Raw genomic sequence first — 12,681 nt, forward strand, 5'->3', positions numbered from 1 at the left:
AAATGATTACAGTATGAAAAAGATTCTTACCCCTTTCAAAAACTGCCATGGAAATAAATTATCTGCACAAATAAATTGCACAAACCCCCAGCACTGCAGCTTTTACTGTAGTTGCTGTAACTCTTCTCTACCATTTGAGGGCAGTGTTAGCCAGTTGAAATTTGCCATTATCCATGACAACCATATTGGGCTGTCAAACTCATTATAGCTAACATTAATATGTTTTGCAGCACAGTGCGGGTACACTGGCACAATGTCATTATGCAGCCTAGCTTTAGTCGCACGATTTATGGCTTAAGAGGGGATACAGCTCAGAGGTTGATGGGGTCCCTCTGTTAGTCTTCAGCTTATTATTTAACTGGGTCGTTCGTTTTGGTTTAGAGGAGAGCTACAGACACATAGAGACCAGCTTACAGATGTTTAACAAGTAATCTGCCATGGAATGAGGGGCACAGAAGAAGAGAATAATGCACAACAAGGAAAAAAAAAACATATACCTACCCCATGGACACATTCAAAACAAGTAGATGAAAATAACCAAGGATAAGCAAACAAAGTCATCAAACTGACTGAAAAGATGCAAAGATAAGTGCTTTTGAAGAAGCAGTCACAAACTTGACTGCATACATCTCCAATTGAACTTAATAAGGATCCATACATACATTGTACACACTGAAACAGATTTCTGTCATGATCTGTAGAATTTTATGGGAGCAAATTCCTCCTGCAGTTTCTCATTTGAGTGACAGTGCCTGTCTATCAAGTTCATTTTTCCTTATACAGAACAAAAAGAAAAAATTAAAATCTATCACAAAATGCAAATGCACACTGCAGCTAATATATTTATCCACAACAACCAGGAAAACATTGATCATTTTGACGTGAATCAGTTAAAGTGGTTTAGCATGTTACTTGGCAGACTCATGCAGGGACATACTCGGTCATGTTCTGAGCTTGTGGGTCTGGGAAACTACATGGTTAGAAAGACAATGCCATTCTAACTAGAGATCCTGCCTATCATTTTCAGAGGCCCACAGGAGTTCAGGTTAGCCTCAAGACAAGAAAAGGTGAAGATAGCATGCACATCCCAGAAGAGTAATGCTGGGTGCGGGACTGAAAAGACCACATCAGACAAATAAAGTCCCCACACCAGAAGCTGCTCCTGAAAAATGTAATAAAGTAAAGTGACGTTTCGGGCACCTGCCTTTCTTCAGACTCAACACAATACCTTCATTGATGACATACCAAACCAGACAAACGAAAACATAATGGATCTATATTGATAACAAAAGTAGTAAACTGTTAACGTGGCCCGGTAATGCTCTGGTTGTTACTCGGCTACGTTAAAGAGGAAGAACTGATTTCAATTATAAATGACATCTAGCTAAAGCTCATTTCCATTGTCTTTCCCATGCCAGACTTCTAAACATTAAACGAGTTAATGATAAACAAAATAAAATAAAACGAACACAGGAAAGAGAGTATGAATCAAGCTCAGCAAGACAGTGATCCTTAAAGTAGCACTGAAGCCAACTACATAGTTTCCTTTTAAATGAACCATTTGGGGCTTGCACATAGAATCCATATGCCTGTCCTTAGTCCTAATCCAGAGAACATTGTCTTGCTGCTACCACCCATGTTTTCTGTTGCTTTTTAAATACTGTGTTTTTTGTGGAATTCTGTGTTTTGTTGGTATCAGAGTTAGGGCGATAAATGTCTAAAATACATTTGAACTTTCCTTTCAAGAAACCATTGAACATTATTCCTGGAGGTTTCAGGGTCAGAAATGTGTGTTGTAGTCAGCTTAGAGGAGCCTCAATGTTCTTGGTTAGCACTAGTTTTCACCAAACCAGTAACTTGTGGGTTCTATTTTTGTCCAGTGCTTTTCAGACAGTAGAGTCACGAACACTGAAATGTGAGTTGAGGGGCCTGTGCTCCTTCAGGGGATTTGCTTTGTGTAGTTTTGAAAGGTCTGGCACTTTTGATGCCTCCTTCATTTGTAGATTATATCTATAAATCACAATTCCTTTTAGAAACAGCTTTGTAACCCTTCCCAGATTAAAGCACTTAATTTCACCCCTTTTCTCTCTATCCTGGTATCTCTTTTGATTTTGGCAAAGTGTACTGCTGAAGAGACCTTTTAGCCAACTTCATGCGTCTGAAAATCCTTCATTTATTCCCATACATGGACATGACTAAAATAAATAATGTGAATACTCTCCTTAGCCAAGGACAAACTCTAACTCTCACACCTGACTTTGTGAGCCAGCTTCTCATACAAAACGGTGTTGCTTATATTGAAGAAGAAATAAAAAATCTGATGTCTGTACATACTCAATGCAACACACAATGAAAAATGAATCTAATATTAAATATATCAATACCATTATTAACTGAGAATGACAAGTAAAATGTGTTTAAACACAGCTGTTGAGTAATACTAGTATTTGTATGTGGTGTGGGCATGGAGTGGACATAAATAACCAAAAGCCAATAAAATATCAAAAACTGTTCATATTTACCAAAATACCACAAAGAAGATCCTGCTTCAACTTGTGTTTTGTGCTTACTGATGTTGTTGCTGATGCTTGACTACAACTAGCAATCTGAAACAAATGATAAACGCTTCAGTAATATTAATATTAAAAAGGTGAACGGTTGGTTTGATTTTGTTTTTAATTGTGATAGTTATGTCTTCAATTGTGGTGAGACTTTTAATTAAAAGATGAGTGATCAAAAGTTGTTCTGTGCCTCTCAGTCCACCGTCATTGCCTGCTGAGTGATGACACAATCAGTACTATAGTTTTCATTTATAAACAGATGTTGTGGGACAAAGCCTTTTCATTCTTTTTAATATTGTTTTATGAATGAGACTGTCAAGATTTAAACAGCCTTTAGGATGAATTGAAATTAGCCTCAGACCAATTACCTTTTAAGTTTGTTTGCACAGCCTCACTGAATGCTTGAATATTGATTAACACAAGGCTTGGCCCTTGAAATCCATCATACAGGGACATACTTCACAAATCTGTGGCATGCTTATCATACACTTGACTGTTTTAAAAAGAGATACATGCTTTTGTTTGTTTGTAACAGCCTCAGGGAATTTCCTAATATCAGCATCAAACTTGAAAAGAGAATCCTAAGTGACACAGATATTTAAATTCACTAATTTTCTTGATTTCTTTTTTTTAGGACTATTTAAAAAAATATCACCACATTTTCATTTGATCAAAAGAACATTAACACCCTTTAGGTATGATTCAGTTCCAAGGAGTTAATCTGCTTACAAAATTTGAAAAGCATCCTTAGCAGTTTGTTCCTGTTAAAAGTATTACAGAAAATCCCTGTTAATGAAAGCTGAAACAAGATTTTTTTTTCTCTCTTTAAAAAAATATTGCATCTTTTTACAGTACTGACCTTTTTGTCTGTCACTCTGGCAACAGAGGCTTCACACACACACAAACAACCCCGTGCTATGACAGACAGCCTCAGAAAGATGGATTACACACAGGCTAATGAGCCCGAATATGAGCGATCCCACATATAAAACAAGCCAGGCACTGTTTTGTCAAAAAATTTCATCATTCTTTTCTTGGTTGGAATTTGGCCATCTTGTAAAGATTTCTTGTCAGATTTCATGCCTTTTCATGTCTGTCACAAGAGAAGCCCCCCTTTGTGTTTGGAGGAGCTGCCTATTATCTCTACTTATGAGTTGACTGTTTTTAGGTGTCAGAGATGTCATATCAAAAAGATTCTGTGTGGCACTGAAGGAGTGCTAATAAGCAGTGACATTTTCTTGTTTCATCTACTTATCTGTAAATACAGTTATTGTAGACAGTAAATGCCTTGGTGGATGGATTCTACAAAGCTGCTTACTGTTGACATTTGAGGGGAGTATTTATTCATGTTAAAAGTGACATTTTTCTTAAAGTGATGTCTCTTCAGTAAAAACAACTCCAAATATTATTCTGGAAAGCATAAATGCTTTTACGAGATCACTGACTTTCAACATCTGGTAAAGATTCAAATCAAAAGATTGCTGAGCTAAATAATAATCAATACTTTCAATCTCTTTTCTAAATTTAATCGATGATCAAATACAGAAGTTCAAACCATAAAAACAAACATTTCAAACAGGTATTTACACCGGAGGGTAGTAAGGTGTGTCTTACAGCTAAGGATGTATGTATTGTCTTTAAGAGAGGACACAGCAGAGCAGATTTGAGATTCAGGACAGGAGTGCTTTCTCTTGCCCCTGTATTACGACCCTGTCTGCCTGCAGAGCTCATCATCTATCATTCTGCACTAATTGGCCTATCAGAGTTATGCAAAGGCTGCTTCCCTGATGGGCCCTTGAATCAAACCTCAACTCTTATATGTACTGACTAGAACATGCCCGCGCACACGCTCATGTTGGCTGAATTTACATTTAATACATTTATCTCATTGATGTTAATCTGCTCCCATAGACACATACAAATATACAGTGATTTGACTCTGTAACTGTTAGATACTTGGAGAAAATGGAAAATAAATGTTGATGATGATACTTAGTGTGATGTTTTTTTCTTTTTCTGGAATCAAAACTCCAGACCCTGTCTTAGAGGTGGCAAATGGATCAAACTAAAAATAGTTGTAAACGTGGACTAGAAACAACTTAGTATCATCATGATAATTTAGAAATGGAATAAAATTTTGTGTGAACATGTTATGCGTGTTCAGGCTGACTCCACTCAAGTAATAACAGCAAGTTCTAAAGAGAACTTTAGCTCATGCTCATTTTCTCTCACATAGCTAAATATTCACTGGCTAAATGTTGCGTAACTGTGTGACTAGTAATGTCAAAAAAAAAGTGAGCATGGTAATGTTCATTTTTCAATACACAGAAGCGGTTACCACTGTTCTCCATTTATCTCTATCCCATGGCTGACAGGCAGCATGAAAAGGCCAGTGTGAGCTGCCTGACAAAAACATGGGTTGAGTCAAAGGGTTCCTGCAGCACACCATCTGTCTAGCTCTCTGATTTGGCTGTCAACGTCTTACCAAAGACTCCCATCATCCCTCAAAAAGAAAAAAAAAAAAACCCAAAAAAAACCAAAGTCACAGAATTAAACACACAACATACAGCTGAACTTTGCAAGACTATACACATGCACAAGGAATACGCTGCAGTTCTGTTCAGTACAGTATGCTCATAAACACTAAGAAACTGCAATGAGTGATTAATTAAACAGTATACACATGTACAGGTGTTTCTCCCAACTGCAGTTCACTCTTGAAAATATATACTTTCTCACACAGAGTTTGATGGAGTTTGTGTTAATGCACAGGTGAGAAAAAAATCTGTCCACAGCTTTCCCACCTTTATCTTAATATGAAGTAGTATGGATTCATTTGAAGGAGCACACTGTTGCTTTTTTCATATTTGTTCCCTTTCCTTCAAGGTCTGTTAGGGTTTTTTCTTCATGAATTTATCACTCAAACACATTGCTGCCTGAGGTATCATGAAATACATCACACATATCGCCAAGAGTAGCATGTGAAGTTAATCATTTTAGTTTGAGGACATGCAGTATAGGTACATCTTGCAGTGTACAGTGTTGGAGTCGGTTAGTTAATATCAGCCATATGTTAGCACATAATTACATGCTTCATTGTCAGCTGGAAGATATGCTATATGTAATGGTTTCAGTGTAAATGTCTGCAGCATGCATGAGGAGAGCAGGGTGAGCATCATAGTTAAAATGTAATTACAAAACAATAATGCGTGTCTAAAGGACTTCTATAGCTTTTTTGTGTATAAAAGCTGTCCTGTGTGCAGATGTGTACTCATGCACACCATGACTTTATGTTATGTGCATCCCTTTGTAAGAGTACATGAATATAGAATGGCATGTATGGGTATGGTGTGTACATGTGTGCATCTTCTGAGCATGAAACAGCTGGTGTGCTGCAAGTGTACATTAAGACGATATGTGTAAAGAGTTATCACCTTTCTATAAGATCGTTGACTTTCACAGGGGAGATCTATAATGACTTTATTACTCCCAATGGCTATTAAAGCAAATGAGCATGGGTTGCCCGTGTGATATGGGAGGTTGGGTGGGGTGGGGATAACTGTTGTATGCTACAGTGTGTGCGCACTCTGTCACTGCTTCAACATTCTCTCTGCAGTGGCCGTTACTGCCTGTGGACTTGTTGTTACCATGGCAACTCTATGGCAGCAGCCTTGATGGTGAGATGATCACACGTTATTAGTTGATTTAAACTGAAAAAAAAAAGAGGAACACCATAGTGATTTGCATAAAGGACCAAGAGGTGCAAGTCTAGAAGAAAGGAAGATGGGCTGGAAAGGAAAATGTTTAAGATGAAAGAAGGTTGGGAAGAAAAAAATTAGCAGATTTCACACAGATGGAGACAAAGACTGACTCAGAATCACAAGGAAAATGCAGGTGTGAGCACACAGTGCAGATACATATTTAAGGAATAAATCAAGTTTTTCCCCCATATTAGACGACAATAGTGGTAATGGTGGTTCTTCGATCCAATTTGAGCCCATTATTCAATGAAGACATATTCAGGCCTTCATTTTTTTTCTATTTCTTAGTGAGGATTAATCTAAAAGGATAAAGTATGAGTGAAGACATTGAGCTCTTTACTACCCCAGAATCACCACATAAAATCAAAATACAGTATATAAGAACTTGATATTTTGGGAGATGCTGTTTTGAAATCAGAAGTAAAACCAGTTTGGAGGCTGATTATCTATTTAACCAAATATCTAATTATAACTCTCTCTGTCATTTAATGCAGAACTAGTTCTCAGATTTAACTGGTTTCCAGGTGATGGGTAGGCATGTTGTTTTGAGAGTTAGGCTAATAATAATTATACATTTTCATGAAATGTATGAGCATATCATTTAACACATATCACACAATGTAAATAAATCACTGGCATATAGCATATATAAGGAAGTTATCACACACTACATTCGTGTGATAGGCTGCTTATGATGGTAAAAGTGATTACAGTCTATTTTCACTCTTTTGGGGTTAAGAGATGTCACCATGTTGTTGCATCACTGCTAACGTATAGGAAATGCCCCTCTGTCTCAAATGGATGACGAGGCTCAAACTAAGACTACAGGCTGCAAAGTGAGTTTTGAAAGCCAGTTATCTCAGCACCTGGCAAACTGATTGTTGAGTCACTGGTATTGATCAGCTCTGCTTTCAACCCCTCTAGATATATCAGGGCTATTTTCTGCTATGGGACAATAAAAATCTCACTTACTATCCTTTAAATGCACTATAACTCTATATATTGTGTTGATTCTGCACTCTTCCCCAGCTCATCTATAGGACCCATATAAATGCAGGTTGTATCCTTGGCTTCTTTTCCCCCTTTAAAAAAGAAACCAAACTTTATTATTTAGTTTTTTTTTATTGCTTCTGTGGTCAGTTAAAATGTACAGTCACTTCAGGCAGATGATCAAGCATAATGTGAAATGATTCAGTAAAATTTAGAGCTGGCTAGATTGACTGAATCTTTTTTCTAATAGGTGCTGAGGTACTGTGTCTCATCTCAGACTGTACAGAGGAACAGTGAAAAGTGTGACACATTTGTATGAATATTCTTCTCCTGCCAACAAACACAATTTGAAACTGAAGACAGGGAAAAGTAGAATTCCTGTTGAGGTGAGAAGTGGAACGACAATGTAAAGACTGAGTTGGAGCATAAGTGAGGATGAAGAAGTGAGTGCAAAAAGGAGATATGAGCAAGAAATTCTAGTGGTATGTTGAGGGTGAGTGGATGGCTCACAGCAAACTCATGCTGTGCTGGAAAGGAAGAGCACAAGTGAGAGTCTGGGCAGATGGGATTGAAAGAAGAGAGCTGGTAAGAGTAAGGAGAGGAGGAAAGATAATAGATATGATGAGCGAACACAGGAAAAGATGTCAAGTAAAGGGGTAGAGAAGAGGGATGACAGAGGTGTTATGGTAAAATGGGTTTTGTTGCGCCGAGAAGGCCGCTGACTGTCAGCTCCTTAAATGAGAACAACACTAGGCTGACAGCTCACTTACTTGCTTAGCACTAAGCTGGCAGCATCAGCGGTCTCCAGCTGCATCACTCGAGTTAGCCCCCTCAGGAAAACATGATAGAGAATATAATGTTCATATACTAAAGTATTAAAAAGTAGTTTTGCTGCAGTTATGATAAGAGCTGGCTCAGAAATGTTGCTGTCAGAGTGCAAGTATGTGTCTTGATCTCAGAAATACGCAAACTGAAATGCACTGCGAGATGCAGGTCATAGAAAGTTTTTCAAGGTGAAAGTGTAGCTGTCAGTATTTCAGCTACTCTGGGTGGGTGAGAGTGACGTACTGATTATGGAGGTCAGTCTTCACCTTAAGAGCTTAGCTCAAGCACCCATGTCTGGAAACTGAAGTATGCTTAAACTCTATAATCATGACAAGATAAAGGTCAGCCGAGCCTGATTGTTGACCTGCCTGCAGTAACTGGGGGAATCAGCACAGCATCACATTACTATCATTATATAATATCATGTGTTACCATGTCAAGAAGCAGGACAAACTTAACAAAATACATAAGAAAGAGTCACAGGAAGAACTACACATCAATCTATGACGGCACAGTGTTAATTAGGTACTTAAACACTGACCAGCATTACACTAAGCACAGTTTTTTTTGTATTTTTTTGGTCTGCGAATTAAGGGCAAAAACAGAGTCTGAAAATGAAACACACTGACCTACAGCCACACACTGATACCCCAATGCCTGGGACATCTGTTTATTCAACCGCATGATACTGAAATCAGTCTTCTTAATCAGAAGAAATATCCAAGCACTGGTGGGACATACTTGGGTTTGATTTATTTCTTGGTGCCAAACTTGAAAAATGATGATGTCTCATCAGTGACCTTTCTAGTTATAGACTAGACAAAAGTTTTCTAGCTGCTGAGACAACATATTGCTCTATCTCAGTTACAGTGGACAACCAGAATGGATAGGGAGGAGATCGGCTGAATTCATAAGATGGAGCATATTTAATTAAAACAGCCAGGATTTTAGCTGTTCTCAACAAATTTCAAAGATCAAAGAAGACAGTGATGAACTGTCTAATACTTCCTGATAATTTCAAACATGAACATTTTTAAAGCACAAGATCAGTAATTTAAACCATACATTGGAATGCAAACGTTAGATAAGTAATATATGACCTAATTTCTCCCAGGCACAGAGTGAAAGATGACATTATTCTACAAAATTTCCAGCAATATTGATTTTATTTCCTGCTTTTAAAGTTTCTAAAAAAAAAAAAAAAAAAAAAAAAAAAGAGTAAGAGCCATGAGCCATAGTGTTCATCTATGGTTATGTCTTTCAAGCATCCCTTTGTAAGTATATTTTACCAAAAGCCTGTCAGGTCTGTCTTGCGTGCATTCATTTTTGGAAGTATTTCCATCAGTTTTTATTACATTCAGGTCAATGGAACTGGGAAAGTCATAACAAGGGCCTGCACCTTTTGAGGTAGCCCATACAGTCTGAGGTATGTTGTAAATGCCATCCTATTGTCAGCTTCTTCTCCTTCCCTTCTTATCTTTAAAGCCTGTAAAAGTTTGTTTCCATTGAACCCTTTCTTCTCCCTAAAGACAAAAATGTTTCCATGTCAAAGCCTGAAACACAACTTCTTGATCAGTCCATGCAATGGCTCAACTATTGGATAAATATTAAGCAAACAGAATCCAGCAGAGTTTTGTTCATTGCACTCAAAATGGCTACTGTAGAATAATCAGTTTACATGACTTGCTTCAAAAATTCATCAGGCCTGTTGAGATGTTCCTTTGCAAACTTCTGACACAAAATTTTGCAGTGAGAATGCAGGAAGGGTGGGTTCATATTTGTGAAGATGTAGATGCACCATAAAACTGTAAACAGAGTGTCCACTCTGTCTGAAGCTATTTTCTTATCCTACTTTGGGCATAGAAATTACTTTAATGGTCAAAGAACTATATTTTCTTGACTGCTGCTTCTTGGAATAAGTTTTGAGGATTCAGAATATTAAATTTGTGCCATTTTACAAAAGTGGTGAACAGCCTTATCTGCTACGGCCATTAATTTGCCGTTGTTTTCCCCCAATTTTAAACAAATCATAATCAGAATCTTGCAGAGAAATGCTTTAATCCCAGTCATCATGTTTTCTGATGATCCATTAATCTTATACTTACTTAACCATTAACATGGGTAACAACAGGAATCAAAGACATGTTAGTTATAGAAGCTTCACAAAGAGAACAAAAGAGGTCACATATCAAAACAGTAGCTTATCTCACTGTGAAACACTTGCCCTTTCAATTAACACTGTCACTATACTCAAGTCCAAGTAATACATTTAGAGGTTATTTGCCCAGGGGTCTTTGGTCCCTCAAGTAAAGTTTGCCAAGCTTAATTATTCCAATTAGCACTCGCAGGGTTCAATGTCATGTACTTTGTCAACAAAGTTTTCAATTAAGCATCATTAAGCCACGGTGTGTGTGGTTGAACTGGAACAATTATCAAGCTGAACTAAGATAAACATTGCACAGAAGTAAAACAGCCATTAACCATCATTAACATATTTAGACAGCCGGAGAGAGAGAGAGAGAGAGAGAGAGAGAGAGAGAGAGAGAGAGAGAGAGAGAGAGAGAGAGAGAGAGAGAGAGAGAGACACACAACCCGGTCATTAACAGTGATGAATAAAGATTTATTAAATGAAAGTGTGTGGGCTGAGTTTGACTGTCATTAATTGGTAGAAGAATGACAGTTTCACAGTGAGAAATCTTAGACAAAGACACAGAAGGGAGGACTAGATTGACATGACATTCTTTCTTTTGTGTAAGAACAAAGTCACTGTTGAATTACCATTTCTATACAAATACACAGCAAAGAACCTCAACAATTAAAAGTGACTGAAATTAGGATCTAAGAAGTTAATTTCAACCATTTTCAGGGTTCTTCAGAGTACTAAGGCACAGTTAGCCAAGTTGTTATGTTGGCCAATAGTTTTTTTAATACTCTACTCTTCTTGTGCTCATTTTACCCTTTCCTTTGGATTATTTAGACTATGTAGAAAACAAAAATACAATAATAAATCAACCAGAAGTTAGAGACATAATACTCAATCAATATCTCCCTTTGCTCCACTGGTAAATGAATGGAAAACAGTAAGCAAAGTTAAAGTCGTTTTTCTTGTGAGGGATTTAAATTTAACATTAAATCCACCTGCATCAGGATGACAGTTATTTTTCTAATACAGTATAATGTACCGCAATACTGTTCTTGCAGATGTTCATCATGATATGAGCAATCAAGTTTCACTCTACTCGACAGCAACTAAACAACTTTCACTGTCCACTACAGTCAAACTTGAGTAATGGAGTAGGACGGTGATGAAGATGACGATAATGATAATGATGTATTTCCCACTGATGCCTGTTTGTATCATATGCACCTCACTGTATGTATTCAACTGTTTGTTTCTAACTATTTTAGCTTGAGCTGTTTCTATTTAATTTCTGTTATTTTTAGTTTATTTTAATTCTCCTATAAAATGTTTCTTTTGCACCTTTCTGTCTACATGTGTTGTACAAATAAACCTGCCTTGCCTAACCATTGATCTCTTCTTAGTGGACAGAGTCATTGAGTTATACATTGTCTGTTACCTTGTGCAGAGTTAAATCTATGATTTTGTTTTGCTATTCATTTGTTTATACAAATGTTATTAATAAATTGAAGGCTATTAAAACATACAAAGAAAGGGTCATCATTATTTTCTAAAAGAAAAGCACACACTTTAAAGGTGGTGGTTGTTGGACCAGCAGTTAAAAAATAAAGGTAAAGCAGAAAATCTTTACTTTGGATGGCTTGAATCAGGTGTTGATGTTGTTGTTGTTTTTTTTTTATTTCATTGTGTTTTTCTCTGTTTGTATCTTTAAGAATTGGACTATGAAAACCTCTTAATCTGATATAATAAAATTATGTAAAGTTTAGACTTTCTTGTGAGTTCTCCATATCAAAGTCTGTCACTGTCTGTTCTTTGCCTAACTTCATCCTTCTGTTCTGTGGGTTATTGAAGAGCCTGAAGCTTGGTGTACTGTGTGATTTATTTATTTATATATTTTTTTTCAGTTTTTTGGCCATCCCAGATGAAAGATGATGAACATGAGAGAACAGTGTTGTTTTAATTTTTGATCATTGCTAAAAGCAGTAGTACTACATTGCACACTGCGAGATGTTCAAAGACTGCTGTGTATCAGTCGTGTGAACAAAGACAGACAAAGACAGTGTCTGAAATTTAGGGTAATCATCATGTAGCGTAACTACTTCTCTAGTAAACAAAACAAAAACACAATGAATTCAAACACCTAACTAATTTGTGAAATCTAATCTGGTTAAGTTGCAGCAGCAGAAGAAATCTGTGTATAATTTGTCCCTCAGCTCCCAGGTGAGTAGCAAACCAGGGAAAAATTAACTTTCTGTTGAAAACAGTCCAGTTAATTTTCAGTTTGTCAGCTCATAAACCTACTTGACGTTAATGTTTGTTTGGAGTCTGTGGTTCTTTTTACTGTGGTGCCTTACTACGATTCAGCAGGTATCAACATGCACTACTTTAATTAAATGTAAGTGCC

General features: G+C 37.0%; 1 protein-coding gene across 6 annotated transcripts in view; it reads right to left on the bottom strand.

The window, feature by feature from the left end:
• grid2 (glutamate receptor, ionotropic, delta 2) overlaps positions 1–12,681 on the bottom strand; it is a 539,244-nt gene that overhangs the window by 11,503 nt on the left and 515,060 nt on the right. The gene's annotated exons all lie outside the window — the stretch shown is intronic.

This window comes from Melanotaenia boesemani, chromosome 11 (genome assembly GCF_017639745.1).
Source record: "Melanotaenia boesemani isolate fMelBoe1 chromosome 11, fMelBoe1.pri, whole genome shotgun sequence".
NCBI lineage: Eukaryota > Metazoa > Chordata > Actinopteri > Atheriniformes > Melanotaeniidae > Melanotaenia > Melanotaenia boesemani.